At 39.3% G+C, this 25,045-nt stretch overlaps 2 long non-coding RNA genes across 4 annotated transcripts in view; both read left to right on the top strand.

The window, feature by feature from the left end:
* The first annotated feature begins 1,641 nt into the window (after window positions 1-1,641).
* LOC122169172 lies at window positions 1,642-4,973 on the top strand. The gene is made up of 3 exons (XR_006171496.1): window positions 1,642-1,875; window positions 3,693-3,788; window positions 4,586-4,973. It is a non-coding gene; the product is annotated as an uncharacterized LOC122169172 (long non-coding RNA).
* Window positions 4,974-19,990: 15,017 nt separating this feature from the next.
* The window catches only part of LOC122169141, a 71,424-nt gene continuing 66,369 nt past the window's right edge, over window positions 19,991-25,045 (top strand). For 2 of the 3 annotated variants that reach the window (XR_006171483.1, XR_006171485.1), the window contains exon 1: window positions 20,954-21,390. This is a non-coding gene — a long non-coding RNA (uncharacterized LOC122169141). Of the gene's footprint in view, window positions 20,066-20,953; window positions 21,391-25,045 lie in introns of those variants that run through there. The other variant, XR_006171484.1, reaches the window with a different exon arrangement.

Consider the following 25,045-nt stretch of genomic DNA (forward strand, 5'->3'; position numbering starts at 1 on the left):
TTCAAAACTTTATTGAGGCTTTATCAAGCCACTCACATTTTTGGCGGTGGAAATTGTGCAGTTTTCCTCCTCATTTCCATCTCAGTGGTTCACTATTGTTAGTATGAATTTGTTTTCTAGATTTTTCAATCACAGTCCTTGGCCAAATCATTACTCTGGTGTGAGCGCTAGAGTTCCCCTTCTAACACTGCTGCTTACTGTTATGGAAAAAAAAAACGAATGAGACATAATCTAAATTAAAAATAAATAAATAAATCTGGTACTTAACATTTCAAAACGTGAGGTTTTTTTTCTTTAAAACATGATTTTTTACTTGCTGGCTTTACTTAAAAGCATTATGAAAAAAAGCTGTCTTTATGGTGTGTCACAAATCTGGTTCCAGATTGGATATACAATTAATCATACAAGACAGACCACTGTCACAAGACTAAAAGGCTGATATCTGCACCAGTATGGTTTCAGAAAAAAAGTTAAGCTTTTATATTCTTATCTAAACCAAGTGATTTGAGGGGCACCCATCACTTGCTAGTAATCTAGGTTTCAACTTCAGAGACCTAAGTTTAAATCCTGATTTAGGTAAGGGCGAAAATTAGTTTGGTGGTTTGCATGCTAGTGGACTTCTGTCAACACTGAAAAAATACCCAACAGTACCACCCAATGAGATACTTTTGATTGAAAGAAAGCCTGGACTGGAAGACCAGAGGTCATTATGAACTGAGAAAGAAGTATCACGGCATAACTACATGAAGAATTTTGCACAGCACCTGAGAAAGAAGTCTAGCAACAATCAATAGAAATTATCTGCTACCTCAACAGGAATGTATTTATTGTTCGTCTAATCTCAAGTGTTTTTGATTCTATAACTTCACATATTGTTCCAAAAAATCTCATGAGAATCTAATAATGAGCAATGATGACAAGAGAAAATGATTGCAGGCAGTGTGCTTTAAATTGTTAGCAATATGTTTTACCATCACCCCACAGAATATAGCTATTAAGGAAATTATTTGTTGTAAAAAAATGTTTCTGTATGAATGTGTATGAATATTCATCAGTGCTTGCTGACTGTTTATGAAGACCAAACAGTGGATGTGACACAGTGAGGCCGTGGGTGGTGCATTTCAGCAGTGTCAACAGTAATGGTAGGTCGCCTCCACTGGTGCAGGTTTCTACAAGTACAGCATGTAGACTCCTGTTCATCACTGGTGAAAATGCAAAGCTAAAGGTTTTGACTGTATTGTAGCTAATAATTTTCTCTATCAAATAGTGTTATTGTGCTCATTAAATGTATTGTAGTTTCCATGAAAATAAATAGGAGGCATTATTTCTGGAGTAACCAACATAGTTTATTTTATTTAAAATAGTTTAGCAAAGATTTTTTCTTTGTTAAAGATAAGCAGCTTCTGCTTCCTGAGGCTTCTCTGTGTATCCTCAACAGCACCTTTGCACAAAGCACTTGGGAGATGCTGAATAGTATTAACAATGTCCTCCAACTACTTTCCATGTTTTAACCCAAAAACAGTGGTTTGTTTTACATACTGGAATGAATAGGGTGTTTCCACTTCCCTTATTCTTGGTTCTTGAAAGTTGAAACTTGTATGGGATATAGATACAGAGGAATAACCAACGGTGTGAGAAGATAGGAGTACTGGAAATGATGGTTACTGTAGTTGAGATTCACTCTGAAAAGTCACCTCTCATTCATGAGATAATGTGGTAAAGATCAAAGTTTCACTGACTAACTCTTTAAATTTTCTGCATAAACACCATGATGCATCAGGATATGTCTAAAACTAATTCTTTCTCCCCACAGCAGATATGTCCACAAAACCACTCATGTCTTTCAAACCCAACTACAGTGCTGTGAAACAGTGGGTGAGTCAGTGGCCTTGATTAAGATAAACTTCAATCAACCTTTAAATTTAGATGAGAAAAACAGATTTTATAAAATGCCAGTTCCAAAAGGGAAGCAGAGAGCTGAATGTGCCACCTTGGCTCCTTCTTAGAACTCTGCTATGATTTCACACTGATGTGACACATTTCTCTGACCTTCTCCTCCTTTCTCTAGCTGCTGGAAGTGCAGCTGGAAGTGCTTTATCCCTTTTAGCACTGATATTTGACTTTCTAAGAACTAGTAAAAGTGTCCCTCATCTGAGCTGAGTAGTTTTATACAAAAAATAATTCATCTAAATTAGTGCCTTGAAGTAATGAGACATACAAGTTTTGCTGTGGTCAGATTTAGTGGCAGCTAGGAAAAATGAGACTAGCAAATGATATTTGCAGCTGGATGCAATGGAGAGAAAATGATAAAATCATAGAATCATAAAAGCATCAGAATATCATATAAATGATGTTTTGCTACATAACAGGCTGGTTTTTTACATTTATGTTTTTGCTTTTTAATAAAGCACTTCTAACTACTGTTGATCTGAAAGAGAAAAGAAGTCTTTGCTGTTTTGCTGGTAGTTCCAGACTACATTGTCCTCTCATTTCACAGAAGCATGGTGAGGCTTCATGCTTGGGTATATCACATTACTGAAAACAGGAAGGTTACTCCTTGCAGATGAATCTTTGATCCTTTCTGGAAAAAAATATAGTGCTGGTTTTAGTAGAGTCATGGCTTTTTATGCCAACTCACTAAATGAAGATTCTCATCAGAGCTGCAGAATGCCAGGCATAAGTCCTCCTGCTATTCTCTCACTCCAAAAACTGGATAAAAGCCCAGTATTTCTGGGCTTTCATTGAAGTTCCCTCCTGGCCCTCTTCTTGAGTCCTGAAAATTTTTATTCTTTATAGTTAGTTCATTACTAGGCAAAAAAAAATGAGCTATCATGATTTAAATGAGGGGGTAGGATTTTCAGAAGGCCTCCCTAATGGCCTGATTGTAATACCACTTGGATTGAACTGGGATAGCTTCATTCACAACATTCACATGCTTTCAGAAATTCCATCTTCAGTCCAGGAGAAGATTTAGGGGGTATTGTTGTGGTACCTTTTTCAAAAGTAACAAAAAATCAAAAAAAATTTTAAAAAGCCATAAACAAAATCAAGCAAAAAAAATATTTAAATGTCACTTCAGCAAATTCAGCAAACAAGCAAACAGAGTCTGTAAAATAGAAAATACATTTTTTCTGGCTGCGTTTTTCAAAGTAGTTTCTAAATTTTAAGTATAAAATAGTAAGTGTTATATCGATTTCATTTTGCCTTAATCCTTGAGTGAATAATCCTGAAATACATTTTCAGCTAAATCCCCTGTGACCAGAAATATTCCTTTAAACTCTAGGGATTCTGCCAGCTATAGTGATATGTTTGTGCCAACCGGCCAGATGTATTTAAAAGAAAGAAAATTCTACAGTAAGTAAAATAAATTCAAAGCTCTTTACCATAAAGTTTAAAAAATAAAGCTAAAAGACAACACACATTTTATTCCCACAATAGCACAGAATAAATATGAACCAAATATATGTCAGATGGGATTAGAAGTGATGTTTATGCATTGCAGGATATTGCTTTAGCAAGGACCACTGTAATCACCTGGATTAATGGAGACAGTCAATTAGCAGTGATATTTCATGTTTGGTAGAGCCATCTCCTGTCCCGTGTAACACTGAATTCTTTTTGGTCAAGAAACTGAAATGTTTGCAATTTCCATTATTTGGTTGACTTACAAGAATCTCTTGTTTGTCTAAAAGTCTTTAAATAGCAGAAAAGGAGCATGGAGCTTGGCAGGATCTAATTCAGAATGCAGTGAAGCTGATGAGAGAGCATCCGGTGACCCAACCAGGCATGTAGGTACTACAATCTGCATAAACAACTGGCTCCTAATGCTGATTTATTAATAAAGATTTAGAAGTATTTGAAGTTGCATCCTCAAATGCATGGGGGAACTTTATTTTCTAATATTCTTCTCCCCAGTTCCTTCCACTCCTTTTCGGTACGCCTCTATTCCTTCCTCTCTCCACCTCTTTTTTTGCCCCATTTGCAGCCATTTAGCATTGCATCAGCAGAAAATCTCTGTAGTAGTGGCTTCCACAAAGCAGCAAGTAGATTTAAAATCAAGGAACAGTTTCAAAGATGGGTTTGCTGTGTTCATGAGACTATATCATAACTATAGTGAGGTTTTGGAATGCATTTACACACACCATAGGGGTAACCTCATCATTACCCACCCATGGCGACTCTGATCTCGAGTGATCTCACTCCATATCCTCAGCACAGTTCTGGCATATTCCCTCTGCGTGGAGGGGGAATAGAGAATGACCTTTCTTTGAAATCCTAGATGTATTTACACGAGAGCATGCCAAATGCATTAACAAGTGGTGGAGTGAAACCCCGAGTGAGTAAACATGGTCAACCCAAACACATGTAAATAAATCTAAAATTTCGGAGAATGTCATGCTTGCTTTGATTTACACCACAAAGTATAGGAGGAAATGTCGGCCCAGTGAAAATCTGCTTTATTTGTTCATTTTTAATTGCTATTTTGTCATGGCAGAGCCCATCAAGCTCTCAGGGAGATCTTTTATCTCTTCCTCGCAAAGTAGGCTTGGCTCTGTTGACAGTGCTGCTTTGTTGCAACTCACAGGTCCTCGCCCACAGCAGCATCTTCTGGTGGCAGCTATTTGGGATGATATACTCCTTGTATGAACTGCTGTAGGCTTATCTCTCATCTGCTGCTCTCTTGCTTAGAGAAAAGAAGGCTGCTACTAAGCTGGAAGCACATATTTGGCTGAGTGCTTCCCTGGTTTTGGACGAATGCTCCTACTTTTAGCAGCATGCCTAGACTTGGAGAAGTACGTTATGATGAGTGAACAGAAGGAACTTCCAAACTTTAAATCATATCCAAGGAACCTCCAGTAATAAGGGCTTCAGCTCATACCCACAAGTGGTCCTGCAGGAAAACTGGTCTTTGGCTTTTATTTCCTGAAAGGAAGGATTGTATGGCAGTGTTGGGGCTTCGGGGTCTGTATAATCAAGGCTCGGCATGATGAATTTGATGTACTGGCATCTGTTCTGTGTGCTTTGTAAAACTTCCAATAAAATATGAATAAAAAATAAATATACTTCATATGTCTATGTAGGACATACAGCAGTTAAATCTTTGGATATGGCATTTTTCAAGAGTTAAGAAAGATATGTTAGAACACACATAAGTGCCACAGTTCTTTCAAAAACAAAAGTCAGGGAAAGTCTAGGAAGGCAATCAAGGCAGAGCTGTTTTGTTGTTGTTTTTTTTTTTTTTTTCTCATTTTTTGGAGGTAAGGGATTGCTTCAAGCTTGAATGAACCTTCAAAAAATCTGAAGGTCCAGACAGCATCATGTTACTGTATATAATCCTTCAAAGGGGGCAAGGTGTGAAAACAAGCCAATAAATGTGTAAGGGGTGAAGGAAGATTTTTACAGACCAGAGTCAATGTTGCCAGCTTTTCCCCACCACAAAACCCCAACATCCCCCTCCAGGAACTCAACCCAGAATATTATTTTTGGATGACTGCCTCTGCAAATCAGGGCAGTGCAGATAAGGCCCCTCCTCCATGATCCTTCCCAACCTCTCCATGAATGCAGAAAAGACAAAAATAAAGGACAAGGCTGGAGTTTTGGTGGCTTTGTTCTGTGGTGGCTTTTCCAGCAATGGCAGTGTATGCCCTCCCTTCTTCTCGTGAAAATTAGAAGCGTGATCGGGGGAATCAAACATATTCTATCTTTTTTGTTCTTTCATTTAAAGGAGGGGGAAAAAAAAAAAAAAAAAAAAGAAGAAGAAGAAAAGAAAAGAACAGTAGATTTTTCATCCTCGTGCTTACTTTGTTAATGCCTTTAGCCAGAATCTTGAGAGCAGCACCAGGCCCAGCAGAAGCTCCATGCCAGGGTTGGCCCCTCTGCACATCAGTTCTGACAGAAGATGACAGGCTGAGTGGTGGGGAAAGGGCCACAGATCAGCGCCTTACCAGGAGCTGCTATTCAAGGCTTGCATCTAGTCTCACCCTTAGTCCTTGCCTATGCTGTGCCTGGCCACATGAGCATATATCCCAATCTGGACTTTAAAACAGGAATATCTCACAACTATGCCATTGGCTTATCTGTGCCTCCCTGCACCTCCAATTTAATATAACTGATATCACATTAAAAGGCACTTCTGCGAATGTCACTGCACTTAGAACCCTATCTGGAAACAGAGAGTGTTTTTGTGACCACGCAGAGGATAAACTTGTTTGAAATGTTTGGGTGTAAATCAATGGCCCTAGGTTTCTGTGTAAGAACTCTCCACATGTTATTTTTAAGTTTCTTAAAGAGTTAAAAGTCAGAACTGAAAAAGAGACTGCTCTTTCCCCTGGAGGTGGTCCAAGGGAATACTTGTGGAAGATACTTCACAAGCAATGGGTAACTTATGAATCCCCTGCCTCAAATTTATGAAATATGAATTGGGCAGAAGATGAAATGCTTTGTAACATGATGTTGTTTCCGTCATTCAAGCTGATCATGAGCTACCCACTGTTGAAACTGGCTGATTGCAAGAACAAAATAGTGCTCTTGGTCGGTACTTATTCCATGCATTGGCCTGACAGAAACACTTATCATCAACCTGTGTACCCCTTAGACAGCTTCATCTGGACATAGTGCCATTTGGTCTCTTCCAAACAGTGCATGTGTTTCTGTTCTTGCTGACTCTCCCAAGTCTGTGAAACAAGTTAGTTCATTCTACTGTTCTTCTGGCCCTGAAATGTCCTTTCCTGCACTGCAGGAAATGCCATAACTGTCATTACTCACTGTAACAACACCAACCTATGTTCCACAATTAGAAATAGCCTCCAGAGCACAAAGACTAATTGCTACTCCTACTTCCCAATCCTCTTCAGTGTATTGGTGGGCCAGAGCCAAAACCCTTCAAGGGAGAACAAAAATTTTATTTATCTTTCATCATAGGTAAGAGAAGGTGCAACTAATTTCTAAGAGTGCTGTACTGTCAGAGGAGGAAATTTTGTTCAGTTCAGATTCTGGCTGAAAAGGCAGTTTCTTCTGGGATTCACTCATGGGTACCCTTCCCTGGGAAACTCATCAGAGCCATCAGCCTGTGTGGATTGGTGTAGTGAAAGGGGTGGCTGAGACAAATTATTCTCAAAGGGACTCTGCTGGTGAAGAGCAGTACAACTTTACTGATCACAGTGCTGGCAGTGTAGTTTATGCTGGCTCTAAGACCTTTTATTGCTGCAAGCAGAAGCTTAATGATCAGACAGGTAAAAACTTTTGTGAGATGAAGAAATTCTTTGTGAAGGAGATAGGAAGCACCATGGAAAATGTTTCAGATGATTTTATAGTCAGGCAGACTCAACTAGTGGTATATGTTGTCAACTAGTGGTATATGTTGGAGTACTAGATTCTGAATTTCTGATCAGAGGCCTCTGGATATGGGACACAATACAAACACATTCCTTACCCTCTCCTTGCACTGGGACAGCTTTCCTCCCTGGAACCTTCTTTACAAGAGGGTATGGTAGTAATGACTCATGGCCTTGCTGGTCACAGCTAAGTATCACATATGTACGATCCTATGAAACCAAAACATACTCTCAAAGAGCTCTTGTACTCCAGGGCTTCCACTTCAGGAAGGATATTAGATTTCAAAGCATATTTAAATATTTACTATAACACTTCCAAGAGCAGGTTTTTTTAAAAGGTTATAGCAACATCTATTTGCCTTTGATAGGGAACATAAGCAAGAGGAATTGTCCCTAGACTGTTGAAGTCCTGAGTCTTGCAGAAATCATGAGCATTTTAAATTGTCTGAAGGATTTATATGTTTTAGTGCAAGAGATTTAAAAATAATTGTCTACAGAGTATCCAAAGATTAAATGAATAGGAGTCCACTGTAAAGACATGAAAATTATGCTTCTAAGTGCATTGCATTTGCTGAACATAATGGGGAAAAGAGTGACTCTTTCTTACAACACTGTGTTCATTACCAAGTAGTGCAAAGATACATTTTTCTGTTCATTCCACAGAATTACAAGGCAGAAGGCTGTGGAAAGATATCCATGATATCTCTCAGACCTACTTGGATCTTAAACAATTCTAAGTCTAGTAATAATATGATTGGATTAAAAAATTGAATTTCCAAGTATGAAATTAGAAAGATTGATCTTTTAAGTTGTTTATCTTTCATCATAGGTTTTTTGTTTTTTCTCTTCCCAGATATCCAGTTCAGAAACATATTTTTGTTTAAAAATTAGAAGTCCATATTCCTGTAAAAATTATCAACATCAAATACTGTAAGATAAACAAAGCAACTCAATAGAAATAAATTAATGCCAAAAACTTTACTTGTTTGACTGTCAGCTACATAGTCCATATTCACCTGAATATAGGAAAGCACTTTATAATAAATTATATTTATGATTTATTTTTAATATAAATTATTGCAGTATATTAATGTGACAGACATTATCTGATTTTAAGAGCTGCTGTAACAGTACTCACTCAAAAAAATGTTTAACTCAGTCTGTAAGTGACTTTATGTGCTGTCTGAAAGCTTAGCACAATGTTTGGAAAAGCTAGTACTAACGTTGCTTCTATACTTTTCCGTCTGTGTGTGCCTTTGAAACTCTAGCTTCTAGACAGAAGTAGATACAGCAGAAGGCCAGGAGAGTCTTTGGGGAATTGCAGAAGAACACAGCCAATGAGGCTTGACAAGTTGTGTCCAGCAGTGAAAGAGAAAGTAACTTGGGTAGCTTTTTTGAGGTTTCTACATCCCCTTTCAGTGTTTAGATTTGAATCTCCCTGAAACATCACTTTCTCAACCAGCCTACTTAACCCCAGAGGCCTAGATGACTCAACCATACCAAGGCACATGGGAGATATGTGGTCCTCCAATATAAATTCTGTTTCCCTGTCACTGAGGATGGATTGATCTTCATTTAGAGGACACTGTCCAACCTCTTGACATTTCTTGTCCCTTAAGAGTCCAGTGTTCTTTAGGGCATGAAATGGGAAAATCTCAGCTTTTATCTTACCTCGTCATCCCATACAGCCCACTCAGCCGACAGACAGACATGGATTCTGTCCTTCCCAGTGAACTTCCAGCCTCATACAGGGATTGTTTCAAGTACAGATAGCAAGAGTTGCTAATCCCTTTACCCTGGTGGATGTTTGTATGAGACAGTGCTGAGTGCATTACACAGTCCAAGAGCTCTGTTTTATCTTCCTCCCTGTTTTACTCTCACACAGGTATGCAGGAGAAATTAGTTCAGATTGATTGTCATCTGTCTAGCTGCAGAAGTGAATGAAATCTCACAAGTTTTCCAAGCTGTCATCTTTCAGTGGGGAAGGGAGAATGAGTTGTATGATCCTTGAGCTTTAAGAAAATGCCTGATCTGATAGCAAATGCTCAATGGTCAAACAATGATGCCTTGATGCAGAGAAGCAGAAAGGGCAAGAGGTGGAGAAATGTGAATTGTAGTCCCAGTTCTGACTCTAACTGCAGGTGCTCAGAGGAAGGATTAGGCCTTCACTTTGAACAAGAAAACCACAGCATGATAGCATCATTTAGATTCACAATTCCTAAAGCTGTCCCAGCTATTAAAAAACACATGGCTACCAGACCTCGTGATTTCTCTTAGTTTGTTCTTCAGAGAAGTGGAAAAAAAGACTTGAAGGTTTTGTTTATTTGTTTGACAGACTGTTTCAGTGAGCAGAGAAGAACGTTGAAGTTCAAACAATCCAAGGAGTTAAGCTAAATTTACCCAAATATTAATCTCCAAATGAAACTACAAAGCGGATGTTTTCATGCTGATATGTGTTAAAGTCAAGGCAGAGATAAAAGTGTGGAGAAGAACCATATTTCTTAGGCTTTAGATCTGTTAGATTTAGATTCTTCAGTTTTCAAGAGGCAATTTAGACCAAGCTTTTATTCTTAATTAAAGATCTCTTATGTGTTGGTGGATCTTACCTACCACATATACCAGTGTCATAGCTGAACAGTTGTGGAGTTGGGGAATTAGATATCAGCACAGTACAAGCCTACTCTCAGGGTACATCTTATACATCTTGCAGAGGACTATTAATACACATCTCTGGGGAGCAGGAGGATGTTCTCCTCTTACTTATGCAAGGCATTTTTTTTATTTATTTTTTTTTTTTTTTTTATCCTTTCCTGTACCCTTGAACAGAGTACAGGTGACCCTGCGTCTTCCAAAGATCTGAAACAGTGAACAGCTGGGATCTTCTGGATTTCTGATTCTTTGTAATCACCTTTCTGCTCTAAAAAGAATGGAGCTGCAATTTTTATTACATCTGAAGAAAGACTGTTTGTTTGGTATAGTTAAAGTTTTTATCCCACAGCTGCAATTACTTTAAATAAACAAAACCTTGTGTTTTGATTCCATCGAAAGAATTTCTATTATTTTCTCTATGCTAAACCATCTCATCTGAATTATGTTAGGGATTAGCCTGGGAAATGTTACACAAATGTCTGATTTATAAAATTTTATTTTAACAGATCAAAACCCCTTTAAGTTTATGAAAGCCTTTTTCCCACAATTGATATTATTCCTTCTTTTTCTTTTAAGTCCTTAGAGGATTATGAATGTCAGTGTTAGAATAAAAGGAAGATTGCTTTAGATAATTTTATGTGCAGGGCACTGTTCCAAAGGAACCAAACTCAGACGGGGAGCTTTGAGAACACTGGTAAAAGGACATGATAAAATTAAGGTGGGGGTGAGGAAGACCAAAGTTGGAGAGGGAAAGAAAGAAAAATCTACAAATCAAACTCTGCAGAGCTTTCCAATACAGCTCACATCATGCACTTCTGATTATTACAGTCCAGCTGGAAAGCTTTTGTGCTCTAGCATAACATTGGTTCAAGATTGTTTTCACATCATACTGATGATTTTTTTCCTGACTTCTGTGAGCTTTCAAGTAATTGAAGTAGCATGCTGTTATCTTAGATTAACACAGGACGTAACTGTAGGCGTTAGGACTACGTCCCTAAGACTGTAATGTCATCTTTCTCTGGTCTAAAGCCATAGATGCTTTCTGACTCAGGAGCGGAAGATAAAACTTTAAAGGACAATTCCTAGGTTACCAAGTCATATTCCTTCAGTTGCATACTTGGAGAAGATATTATGCTATATCACAGAGATGTCAAGCTGGCAAACTTTTCAGTTACTGCTAAAACAATAAAGAGTAGTGTCTCAAAAGCAATGGCTTTTGAGATGAACTACAGTATGATTTGAAATTACACCTCCCATTAAAAGACTGAAGTGAATAAGCATCATCTTTTTCTATTAATCTGAGCAGACATATAGGAAGTGTTCTAAATTTGTACCATCCAACCTACAAGTTTTTGTTGACAGGCAGTGACCAAAATTAAGTTTTCCTCCAATTTTTTACTGCATTGTTTGAAGCTACCTTCGAGCAACAAAGAAAGGTAGGGACACAGAGGAAATCTGATCAGCTTAATGCAGCCTCCTAACAAATATTTTATGTATCATAGACAATGAGAAAGATAATCTGAAGTGTAAATCTGGGGGGATGTTTGCAGGGTTTCCACTTTTCAAAGCTTGTTATGACTAGCTCACTCAACCCAGTCCAAGTCTGAGTAACAACAGTAGCTTAAGTGCAAGATAAGAATCATTTGGCCTTTTGGGGGGCTTTGACTGCTAGTGAGTTTTGTGCAAACACCAGAGTTAGGAGACTGATAAAGAGGAGCCTTGTTTTGTCTGATGGGGGTGTCAATGTCCTCATTTTGCCTGCTGTCCTCAAGGCAATAACACATTTCTTAGACCTGGAGGAAGTGCAGCTTGTTTCCTTGGTAGAAGTTGTCCAGCAGGATCATGGGGATGCCAAGCCTCTGTTTGGAGTCCAACTAACAACCAAGAATGTTGAGTGAGAGGGCAGTTCCATTATCCTCCCTTTAAAGTTTCTGCCTAGTTGACCTGAAGCTGCAACTTTGATGGCAGGAAGTGACACTGTGTAGTGATTGCTTTGCAGAACAGAAGTCCAGACATGGTTGAGAAGTTAAATAGTTGCATCCCACTCAAGTTCATTACAAATTTCTTCTATAACTTTAGAGGTTTTTATCAAGGTATAGCAGTCAATACAGCTATAGGAAATTGAAGTAACTCCAGTTGAAATATTTCCACAGATGCCCCAGATGATTTATCACTTCAGCTGTTGGTGCTTCTAAATTTCTGGAGAGATTTATCACTGATTTAGATTCTGGGGAACTTTCAGCCCAAAATTCCCCCCACCCCTCCTCACCCCCAAAATAGGTTTACAGTAAAGATAACAATCCAAGCTAACTATACAAGTTAATGTCTCATAGAGTTCAGGCTAACTATATGAAATATCTGGAATAGATTATTACATTTCTGGAGAACTTGTATGTTAGTTAAAAGCTTGGAAGTCAGTTACAGAATCACAGAGTCATTACGGTTGGAAAAGCCCACTCAGCTAAGGTTGGAAAAACCACGTCACTCAATGGCATGTCACCATGCTGCATCTGCCCTTTTTCATAAACACCTCCAGGAATGATGACTCTAACACCTCCCTGGACAAACTGAATTGTGTAACTGGTGGAGATCTAAACTATTTATGACAACTTGAGCAATTGCTGCTAAATGATGTAGAACTATAATTCAATGTATAGGAATTCCTGTCAAGGTCTTTAAGCCCACATGTGAAAATCTGTAATTTTAATTACCTATTTAGGAACATGAAAATGAGACCTAATATTTCACATGAAGCTGGACCTGCACCTGATATCTTCTGTTAGGGGATGCTCTATCCTCAAAATTTTAGAAAGCCAAAGCCAGTTACTGAAGTGCTCAAATAGGGGTTTAGGAACTGAGAAGTAGGCACCACTTTGGGAAATTTCATCTCTGAACAGAAGGAACTTGGCACAAAATAATCCTGACAATGAAACAGGAGAATCTTCTCAAAAATAAGCGAAGGATAGCATGGAAGCTAGCCAACATGAGATCAAAGCAGCAGTAGCAAGGCTGGAGAGAAGTCAACTGCAGATGAAAAACAGACAGAAAACTTTGCATGCTATTTGTCGGAAGCCCTGTGTATTTGTGTACATGTGGTTGAGTATCAATCACCAAGCTGGTTGTGTAATGAGTCACCAGAGAAATTAAACCAAATGACTAAATGAAGAGTAATTGTGTGTTACAACAAAAATACTAAAGGAAGTTCAGTATCCTCAATCTCTTAACGTCTTCGAGCTGGCACTGACAAGATACAAGCTAACAACTCCAGTGCTGAGGTAGTAGGATAGGTTAATGACTGACTTTGTAAGGGAAATCCTTCTGGTCTTAGGAGCAGATGAACTCTTCAGTGAAGAAGTGACTTGGATATGCAGTCAATACTCCAGTGTTAAACCACAAAATGAATGTTTTCCAAACCAGTAATAGAGTTAAGATTCTCCAGGAAACACACAGGTTGTGGATACCCACCTTTACTCCCGAGTCCTGGTAACTCATATGAATTTAGCTGCAACAGAGGGTTGTTTGTATGCTCACCTGCTTTGCTGGATCAGAGCGCAACTGACTTCCACCACAAATACATCAGAAGACAGTGCAGAAAATTCAGAATATCTCACAGTCTGCCCTTCCCACATCCTACTGGCAAAAGTGCTACTCAATCACTCTATTTCATTTATTTCAAAGTAGTTTTTCAGCACTCAACTAGTCTGCACTGCTGCCTTTCTTCTGGAAGAAGGACTGCAATAGCATCAATCATAACAACTGCAGTTCTTAGTAATTTCCATTTGCTTCATAGCTGCATTATAACACGCAAGGAGACCAATTTATTGGTCTCTGGGTGGGAAATTTGTTGTTGTTGTTATTGCTATTGTTTGTTACTTTTGTTTTTGCTTGTTTTTTGGCTTTTTTTTTTTTTTTTTATGAAGCTTTCAACGCATTAGAAATACAATTCATTTGGGGGCTTTTTCTTCTCTTAGAATGATGAGATTCATTTCAGCAAGTGGAAAAACTTAGATTCAATGCCACCACACAGATTTTCAGCTGGACAAAATGATGCCATTGCCTTGTATATTATTATAAAAAGACCACATCAAAGCATACAAGTGTCCTGTAATGTCATGATTACAGTGTTAAACTTGTAGCAGTTGAAAAATATAACTAATTGAATATTAGAATATCCTCTCAATTATATGTTTGGATGTACACACAGATACAGGAAGTCTGTTAAAATACTATATCAGTTTGTACTATGGCAAGCTTGGAAAGGCTCCTGAAAGAGGAGGCTGGAAGCACAGCCTTCAGCATTTGTTGTAGTGACACCTAGAGCTGCCATCTCCTCAAAGGCTGCTCACGGGGAAAGCATTGGAAGGAAAACCACAAGTGAACACTGTGGAAGGTGCTCCTCATCATCAGGGCTGCCTTTTCAGCTCATTGTGGCATCAGTGGCATTATGCAAAGGCCCGGTTTGGATGATGGGAAAAAGCAGGGTGATGTCTTTGTGAAAGAACTTGATTTCTATTGCCACATACAGCCCTTGTAATCACTTTCTGATTGTATCATGTACTGCCAAAGCTTTCCTCAAATGCACATATAAATAAATAATGTATTTTAAAAATGCTAAGTGGGCTGAGTGGCAGAAAGCATAGGAATTAAAATACAGATTACTATTTTTTTTTTTTTTTTTTTTGGTATTTTTTACTGAAATAGCCTCATATTTTTAGGTCAGTTCACAGCCAAGATAAACACAAATCAAACTAAAGCCCACAGGAAACTGTAACAACACTAAGAAAGACCAGCAAAAGGAGGATGTAGAAAAATCGCTTTGAATGATATCATTGACCACTGGCAATGGGAAACTCTTAGGATTTGTAGCTGCTCATGAAGAGGGGCTGGGAAATGAAATGTTAAAATATTCTAGATTCTTATTTATTTGTCTTCTGTTTTCTAAGAATCCTGGGAAAAACATCTTCATTATGATTGCCACCCATTGCTTTCTGACATTAAGGTCTCATGGATGCAATTTATGCCTCTCAGTTGCTATAGATACAGAGGATGAAATTTGTTCCTGGCCTTGCTGAAGTAGCTGGGAGTTTTGCCATTCAGTAGGAGACAGAATTCACCATAGATTTCTAGTGACACAATCTTAACTTCAAACAAAGAGAGAATAAGTCAAAAAACTGCCACTTCAGAGAACAACCAGCCCCATTTAACCATCTGTGATTTAGAGTCACTTCTATTCCTTTATCCACGTTGTATGCATTAGCACAATGTGAATTAAATGTGCAGGAGAAGCATGTACAAGTTGATTTAGAAACTGCTTTCTCTCAGATGCTGAGGTGGGTCTGAGATTAGTAAACAAAAGGGAGTAAGCATAAAATCAAGCTGAGAGTGCTTCAGGTGGGTATAGAGCTGGTCTTATTAGATCACAATCATCATCTGATGCTACAAAAGGGCTTTGTGCTCAAGAATAACTGACCATGATCTTTTGTTAACGCATCTGAATGCACTGGCTTGTAGACTGGGGTTGTATTGCTCTCCTCCTCTCACTTTCAGAGACTCGATTTAATTCATGTGGTAGACTACATTTTAAGACAAAGCTTGTATCACAGATCACCTTTCCTGCTGTTTCTGAGCACATATTGTGCTTCTGCAGTATCTGTTGCAATGGTTTTAATTGAAACATGATACTGGGAAAGCAGGAAAGATATTGTGTATCATCAGTTCATGGTTTCCGCTGCTCAGAAATGAAGGAGTAAATACCATGTGATGAGGCAATTTTTAGCAGACCACAATCTAGGGAATGTGGAGCGTAACTGCACTGCTCCTATGCTTTCCTGGCAGGAGAAGGAGAGTGGCTGGCTTCAGATCTGTTTCCATGCTTTAGTTTGTAGGTAAACTCTTGTCTGCACTTGACACTGCAACTCCTTTGGTGCTTTTCTGCTGCTATTAGGGTTTGGTACTGCAGCACATTAGAAATCCCAGTTTGCTTTCAGTTGCAGATATCTCTGCACAAGCATGCTGCTAGATTACAAAAGCTAAAACTGAAGCAGACAATGTGAACCAAGGTCACAAGTAAGCAATGAACCTGTGACAAATCCATACCTCTGACTCCTAGCCCAATGCCCTGCAGACCGGCATGCAGTGCTCTTTGCCTAATTTCTGCATCTGAATAATGGCAGAACAAACTGGCAAAAGTTCATTGCAAACAAACATGACGTAGGCAGGTGCTGGTATGGTTCATTTCATAAAGATGGTGAAGAAGCCATGTTACAAACTGCAGTTTTTACCACCATCTCCTTAAGAGTCACAAAATATTTTACAACACCATCTGCATTAAAACAGTCTCTCCGGTGCAACTGGAGACCACCCAGAACTGATCCTAGATATAGCAGCATCCTCTCCAAGGAGATTGGCTGGAATTATTTGGAGGTCATTGCCCATAAGGCATATTCTGGGCTGGATGTACGCACATAGGCAGTGCTCAGGGGACTTTTCACAGAGTGCTCTGTTTCTAGTATGCTTTGTTTGCATTTGTGTAATGGAGACATTTAAAAAATAAATAGTAGTTTAAAAATAAATCAGTGATCTTCATATTTAATGTTTATCTAGGATAACTTGCATCCATGCCCATGCTAAAAAGCCTTTACTAGCTTTACAAATCTGTTTGTTCAAGTATCTGTATTTCAAAAGAGATTTCTAGTATTTGCATGTTAAGCAGCACACCATTTCTTTTGTGAGGAAAGTTTCTTCCATACGTAATTCTACACTGAAAGGAGACTGCAGAGCCTCATAGCAAAGCTCTCAACTAGATTTGTCAGAGTTGCAATAGCCTGAGTGGCTTCAGTGTAGTTTTACTTTGCCTTAGAATCAGAGACTTCAGAATTTGTGTAATGGAGCAAATCAGCAACTTGGTCATTTGAAATTATTTATGATTTTGTTCAGCTGTACCTGGATAAAAAATAAGTGTCTGCTGGAGTCAGCAGAGAACTTTAGGAAAAGTTTTCCATATGATTTTTGAATATAAGACAAATGATTCATCAGATGTTGGTTCCACATGTACAGTTTTTACGCATGGTAGGAAGCAATCTGGCTTATTAAAGGAGGGCTTATAGCAAAGAGAGAACATCTAACCTGCACACCTTTATCACCCTCTCATTTTAGATGTGTCTGTGTATACTGTCCCTTGATTTTATGCTAGACATTTGATAAATTGATCATATTGTCCCAAATGTTCACTTCTTCCTTGCTATGGGGATGGGCTCCTGCAAGTCTCCTTTTGTGCTGTGTTAAATGGCTTTTTGCTGAAACAGTCTCGATATTCATTTCAGCCGTGCTGGTGTCCATGGTGCTAATATGAAATACAACAACAGTAGTGATGTAATCTAATTACCTAAAGCCATTTTGCAAAAGCTTGAATTTGTCTCAACCAGTCCTAGAGTAAGTTGCAATTAAGTTGCCTACTGTGGGGATTTGAAAGACAGTCCCATGGATCAGACACCAAGTTCATACCCGTATGAAGAAAGTAACACAAGAATTACAATGCTATGCGTAGCTTTGATTAACTGTCTCCAGAGTAAATACAGGCCTTGGAAACAAAGACTTTCTCTCACACCAGGCTCCAGAATTGGCAACTTTAGCACATTCTCTTTGTTCACCTCCAGGATGGCTGGCAGGTTCAGCCAAAGGAGAGAGACTGTAAATTACAACAAAAAGGGAATTCGAAGATGTTATTTTAATCAGACTACTGAATGACTTCACTGCCAAGCTAGTGCACAGTGTGTACAGTAATCAGACTTGTCTAGGCCCAGTGCAGAAGTTGTGCTAGAGTAGGCTTAGAAAGAAATCTTTCAGCGTACCCTCATGGTTGAATAATCAGCAGGCTCTGTATCCCGTTCCTCATACTTCCACTGTCGCTACTTTAGACCACTCTCTGCATAAGCAATGAGGCTGAATTCTTTTAGCTCGTCTATCTGGCACCATTTTCACAAAATGTGATCTCCTAATGTGGACTCAAGAACCCAGCATCACCCCAATAAGAAAGGATCGGAGAATCCTTGCTGGGACATGCTGATGAGTGATTAACTGTCACTGAAGTCCTTTGCCATATTTGAAAGTATGCCCTCGTCCATGTGCTGTGCTGTGTTTTGTGCTTCATAGTTAAAATCTCTCTGTTAATTACTGCATTTAGTTTCCTGCTCAGCCACAGCTCCCCCATGCAGGCTAGCTGTATTTTCTTGCAGTATTTCAAGTGAGACTTTTACTGCCAGCATTGACCAAAGAAAGGATTTTAAAATGCTCCCTCATTTTGAATTATTTTCCCTGACAACTGTATGCTTCTCACTCAACAAATGCACTTTCTCTAAGCTCTAAAACGTCTCTCAGGAAAAGTAACCTGTCTTTCCCACAAGAAGATTCAAGAGCTGTCCCTTAGAATCTGTTCCTGAGAGTTTGTATCCATGAAGCAAAACCAAATTGCAGGACTGAATTTTTCAGGAGAAGCATACCTGTCATTATTTAAAAAGAAAGAAAGAAAGTTTCCTGTTCAATATCACCATCATGAACAAAAAGCAACAGACCCGACTAAAATAGTAGGAAACTTAATGAATATAATTACTAGCTTGAGTATATTTAAGAGGTTAATTTACAGAAGAACAATATTGTTCTAGACGTGTCTTAGTTTCAGCTGGGATGGAATTGTTTTATTCAGAGCATCTGGTATGATCTGCTATGTCTTTATTCTAGGAGAAAAACGGTGTTGATATTACACTAATGCTTATAGTTGCTGCAGAGCAGTGTCGTACAGAGCCAAGGCCATTCACAGTGAAGGGCTGAAGGAGCTGGTAGGAAACAGAATTAGTACAGCCGACTTAAACTAGCCAAAGGGATATTCCATACCATATGATATTATATGGAAGAAGTTTTGAAGGGGGTGGCAGTTCATCTCATGCTCTTCTATTGCTCAGGGGCATTGGTCAGGGGGTGGTGAGCAATTCCTTGTGCATCACTTGTTATATACATTCATATATGTACATATATTCCTTTCTCTTTTCCTTTATCTTTGTAGATAGTTTTATCTAAATCCATGAGTTCTACTCTGTGTTTTTTTTCCCTATTCTCTCCCCGTCCCACTGGGAAGTGGGGGGAGTGAATGAATGACTGTGCAGTGCTCAACCACCTGCGAGGTTAAACCACAGCAGTCATTATAGTGCAGTGGTTGCCAAGCCTAACTGAACCTTTCATAACAGCTAGTGATGCAAGCCAGTAATATTTTTTGGTGCAAAGCTGTGCATTTGGAGAGGCCACACTGGGCCCTGATTGCCAGGTGAAGATCCACACCACACTGCCAGAGGAAGGCCAAGTTTGTCCTTTCTGTTTGCAACATTTCTGGAAGCTCTCACTTATGTCTTCTCAGGACAACCCCTTGTTCATATCTTCTGTTGTCCTCTCCCTTTTCCTAATATCACTGACATGTGAACACTAAATTCACTATTCCTAGTTCTTCGTGCCATCAGCAAGGTGAGCTTTGATCCACAAAATTTAGCTTCTGAGTCAACCTTGTCTTGCAGCACACAGCTTTGTAAGATGGTATGCTTGAACCTGCTTTCCATCAGCAAACTGGTTAAATTGTTCCTTTGTATTTATTCTTTAAAATATACTCATATTTTTAATCATTTTTATAATTTTTTTCATAATATATATTTAATTGTTTAAATCTTTAATTTTTAATGAGGATGCTGACTATTCTGGACTGTATTTCCTCCTTGTGTTCTGCTTCTTTGTTCATAATAATACCATATTTCATGGAAAAAGGCCAGACAGGTGACTTCTGATTCCAGAGCCTAGCAGGATCCACTGGAAGACTGGGTACGTAAAAACTGCTGAAGTCTCAAGGTCTTGCCAAAGGGCAAGGAGTTTATAAACCAGCAGGGAGTGGTGACTTCAGAGAAGAAGCAGGACAACTGAAACCAATGGACTTTTGAGATAAGCTGAGATTGCTGCAATCCAGATAGGTCCTGCCTCCCAGTAAGCAGAACCATGGATGGTGGAAAGTCCCCAGAATATGCACCCTGTAAAAGCACAGGAATCAGGTCGGGAAATAATTGATTCTAATCTATTTATCCTCTTCTGTCTCACTTTTAGAATATTTTTAAGGGTAGGAGATGGAGGAATCAATCCAGTGTTAGAGTTTGAAAGACTTATAAGGGTTTTTGGTGTGGTTAGATTAAAAACTTGTGTCTCAACCTCTGACATCACTTCTGTAGTCTCTTGCATCACTAGAATTTTTATATTTCTGGCATTGCATATGGTAATATTACCAAAGTCATATTAGAGAAAATTGCAAAAACCTGCATAAGCCTCAGTTGACAGTCAGAAGTCATCTAGAGAGAGAGTGCTAAAAACAGCTTCATGGCTGTGTCAAGGAAATACAGCTTGCAAATAAAGCAAGCTTCTGTGCAGGTTGTGCAGTGTCTTGGATGTCTTTTCCTTTCTGGCATAGCACTATGGCAGTATTTGCAGAACAGGGAGCAGCCATGTTTGCAGCATGCTCCCTGGTGTGCTTCCCTGGAGGGATCCTTCCTGGTCACAACAGACTGTGCTGAAGGCTAGAACTGGGCACATAGGCTTGTTCTTCAGTACTTGGGACCCAGGCCACCCCTTTGGTAGGGAAGGATTGCCACTTCATTATTTACAACTGCATAGCCATCTCTTGAAGAACATAATTTGCAATTGTCAACCTTATATTAGAATGAAAAAAAAAAAAAATCCCCACAGGAAGGAAAAGGAAAAAAAAAGCAACAGAATTCAAGGTTCTTCATTAAATTTGAAATCTTCTGTTGCTTGCATGAGAGAAAAGAGGAACTTGGGTTTGTTCCCTGCCCTTTGGCCCTCCTTCCATTTTCTAATTTCTTCTAGTTAATATTTGTTTTCTCTCCTAGCTGCAGTTTTCTCACCTTAAGCCTGCACTAAGTCATGGGCCAGGTGCATATTTTTCACTGCACCATGAGGATCTCACTAGCTGTACATCTTGATGCAGCTTTGTACAGACGATTGCAGAATTTGCAAATCCTTTTCCTCCTCCCTCATAACTGTTCATGAGGTTTTGACTTCTTCAGCAAGCCTTGCTGCCATGGTTTTCCTTTTAGTGGTTTGGATGCTGAGGCTAGCATTAGTGCCAGTGCCATATTGTTTGTTTTCAGCAGCACTGCTGGAGTATTTAACTTTTTTCCGAGATGGGTCTACTATCCTGAGTTGGTAGTCTGTAGTGTATGAAGCCTGCCTCCAGCTCTCTTAGGAAAGCTGTGGGGTTCTGTGGGTACTGGACTGCTGCTCCTGTATCAGCTTCATTGCTGGCTTCCTTTCTGTGACCATGAAGAAGTCATTTTGGATGCAGTTTTCAAAAGCTCTGCTGAAAGTAAGTGAGACTTTTGTTCTTAAGACACTCCAGCTTTTCAATGCATTGTTCCATGCCTTCACTTTCCATCTGTCCTTCCACCTCTCTTCCTCACTGCTCATTCAGACTCTTGCCAGCTCTTGGAAGCTCCACCGCTTTTTGTTGTTGTTTCTGTGTGTGCATCTTTAGCCTAATGTAATGGGCTCCTGGTTTCAAGCAGACAGCATCTTGGGGCAAATAAATGCAGGACAGGACTGGAACTTGCAATGGGTGAATCTGAAATCTAGGCTGGTCTATTCTGATCAGGGAATGTTTATTGTCAATGTTCTTCTCTGTTAATCACTTATGCATGTTGGACTGAACAAAATGGTTTATTCAGGGCTGTTTGCAGCCCTGATTAACATGTAGAAGAAGTTTGCATCTGCAAAGTACTGGGGTCCTTGAGAATGCCCATGTGTGGGAGGTGTCTCCAGCCTATGTGGAGAGAGCAAGAGGTGCTCCTCGAGGCCTGCAAATGCCATGCACCACTCACATCTTAAGTCCTGATGTGGACAGATGGCTATGCACAGCTCAAAGCTAAGTGCTGCTGCTACTAGAAGAGGGAGGGAGGCTGCAAAGAATAGCTGTCCTAAAGAAATACAAACCCACTGATAGAAAGAGAAGGGCAAAATGTGCAGGTGGGACTGTGAGCTACTCCAGGTTTCTATTCCCTCATTTTTGTTGAGGAAACAGAAAATACTGATATGTAAAATATGACTAAACAATTAAAAATAAGCAAAGAAACAAAACCCATAAATATTGCCAGGGATTTTATTCCTCCAGAGTTTCCAGGTACATGTTAAGATACTTGAATCTATGTTTTAAAAATAAGGTTTTAAAGCTGAAAACCCAGCACACATAAGGTGACCTAAATGAATGATGAATACGCATCAGTTCCATCAGAGTCTGATCTGAGGTGCACAAGAGGTGCTGCTGGGTGACAGGAGTTGTTACTGTTTGTGCTGGTTCCTCGCAAGCAGGAATTCATTGTTAAATCTGTGGCTTTACTTTGTAAATCTGGTGGAGCATTGCTGACTCGGGTCTATGCAAGACTGTAAGTATTCTGTGCCACAAATTTTCATCACTTGAATATTACACCACCTGCATGTAATTAGCAACTTAGCATCAGAGGATAACCAGAAAGTTAAAATGGAAAATCTAATCAATCTAATTTCCCATTTCAAATTTAAACAACTAAGAAGTGACACCACAAATGTGTATCAGTCCCCTCTCTAGACAGATTCTCTCAAACATTTATTAGAGGCTTTTTTTTTTTTAACAAAGTGCATAACTTTGAATGCATATCAAACACATTGTTATTCATGCTAATATTTTCAAATTAGAAGCTATATGTGGTGCATTTTACAGAAACTGTTTCAGTGCTAGCCAAAACTTCAAAGCTGCTGTTACTGAGGGTCTGGCAAGACAGGGATCTGATGTTGGTTCAAGCATTGTATGTGCTTGACTTGCATTCAGGAGTACTTATGACAGGCAGGTCTTAAGCACTAGTTACAAGTCATGCAGATAGTTACGTGCCTGTGTTGTCCATGCTGAATGAACATGTTGTCCCACCTTGCTTTCCCAGAAAGGCTGGGCTGAGGCAAAACATCTTCTCAGAGCTGGAAATAACTGGGGCGTTGCTGTGGCATAGCTCCTGGGTCCCTGGATTTCCAGATGTGCCCATGGGACTTTGCACCTGAATCCCCTTAACTTGCCTGCTTAAACAGCAACGAAAATAAGCGACTGCCTGCCTTAAAGAGTGCACAAACACCAGTTTTATGATCCTCCCACCATGTCCTTTCCACAGGACTAGCTTCTCTGCTGCCAGACTGAGCACAGCAGCCCAACCACATGAAACCCGCCCGGCTGACTGAGAGGTTTCTGATTACAGAGCCAGCTTCAGACTCAGCTTGGCCCAACTGCAAAGTTAATTGGAAATATTTGTCCAGCGAGCTTGCCTTGTGGATTTTGTGTGCTGTTTGATTTCCTCATTCTTGGTGTTTAATCTGTCATATCAGAATGTGTGGTTAGTGCAGTCAGTTGGCACCGTCTGGAGGAGCAGGAAGGAGAAGCCAGGAGATGGTACAGCCCCAGCTTGTGGCTGGGCAGAAAGTCCCTGTGGATGCCCCCCTCCACAGGAATGCCTGGTGGGGTGAGGGGCCAAGGTTTTGTCCAGAGATTTCAGAGGAGGAGGGTTGACGGATGGCTGCCTGCAGATAGCAGCCACTCATTGGGTCACTGCCATTCAGTACAATGCCTCCTTTGGGCAGAAGTGATAGAAGTTGCATATCTCTGTGCAGGATCATTGGCTGATTACCCCAGTATAATTGCCAAGTAATCCTAATTGTGTTTGCTCTTTAATCCAAAATGTTCTTAAAGACTTGAAACCAAGTCCACTACCCTCTTCTAAGTAAAAATATTTGTTTCACCGCTTCTCTAAAATTAGGTAAATCTCCTTGCTTCCTTGGTCTTTTTACACTAGTTGAGCAACACCTTTACTCTATTTTAAAGCTCTTTTGCCAAGTTTTTGTCTTAAGCACTATTGACAAGAATATGAAAGGAATTAGAAAATTATTATAGGATTAAGACAGAATCTTGCTCATACACAAAAGACATGTTGATTCCTTGTCCTCCAAAGAGAGCATTATGAGTTTTGCATTTAAATCCGGCATAGTCAAATATAAAAGGAGCTCATGTGCAGTAATGTATGTGGTAGGTAGGAAAGTAATGCACAAAACGAGCTTTGATTAAATATCACATCTCAACACAAAAGTAATCTTTAAAATAACAGCAAAAATCTCTCTCAGTTTTTAGTGGTACATTTCTGACTTACTGATCTTCTGATGTATTTTTTGCTGCTTCTTTCTCCTCAACAGTCATGTTTTGCTGTAGGGATGGACATTTTTTCTAATTCAACAGTAATTTCCCATATAATATAAAATTAGATTTAACACCAAAATGATTAATTGAATGCTACTTTTTCTATTATCTCCCATATCTAATTTTCAGCAAATAGAACCCCTCATCCTACCCCATAACCTTTTCCTTGTAACTACAGGTATGCTCACTTTTTTCATAGCAATGTCATATATATGATAAGAAATTCTTTTTTTTTGGGTGGGGGGGGAGAGGAAGGAGGTTGTGAGGAATGACATTCAGCTCTCTTGATTACTCTCCTTTTACAAAAATTGACCAAAATAATCATTACCTTAAACCTGTTCTAAGTGGACTTCCATCTGTTTGAAGCTTCCAGCTAACTGACAAACAGTTCTAAACCATGAACTTTGAGAGCAGTTCTTGCAAACCATGAAATTCATGTCAATGGGAATCTTGCATCAGCGAGGACTTCCGGATGTGGCTGTGTGCATTACTCTGTTGCTTATTACAGCTCATGTTTTCTTCTCCCTTTGAAAGTCCTGTTTGAAGTTGCTTCTTAATCTCATAAGTTGTTGACTTGAAAGGGCCTATCAGCCCTCTTAAGTATGAGTCATACCGGCTCTCAGTCATCAGCATTGTCCAGAAATGTAATATTTCCCTTCTCATCTCTTCTTACCCCCTTAACCACGGGCAGCAGTGATTCATACTTTGAAAGAGTTTGATTTGCATTTGATATGAGTCAACAACTAATTCAAGATCA

The sequence above is a fragment of the Centrocercus urophasianus genome, unplaced genomic scaffold, assembly GCF_019232065.1.
Source record: "Centrocercus urophasianus isolate 14NV4802_14NV808 unplaced genomic scaffold, USGS_Curo_1.0 seq_5, whole genome shotgun sequence".
In the NCBI taxonomy this organism is placed as follows: Eukaryota; Metazoa; Chordata; class Aves; order Galliformes; family Phasianidae; genus Centrocercus; species Centrocercus urophasianus.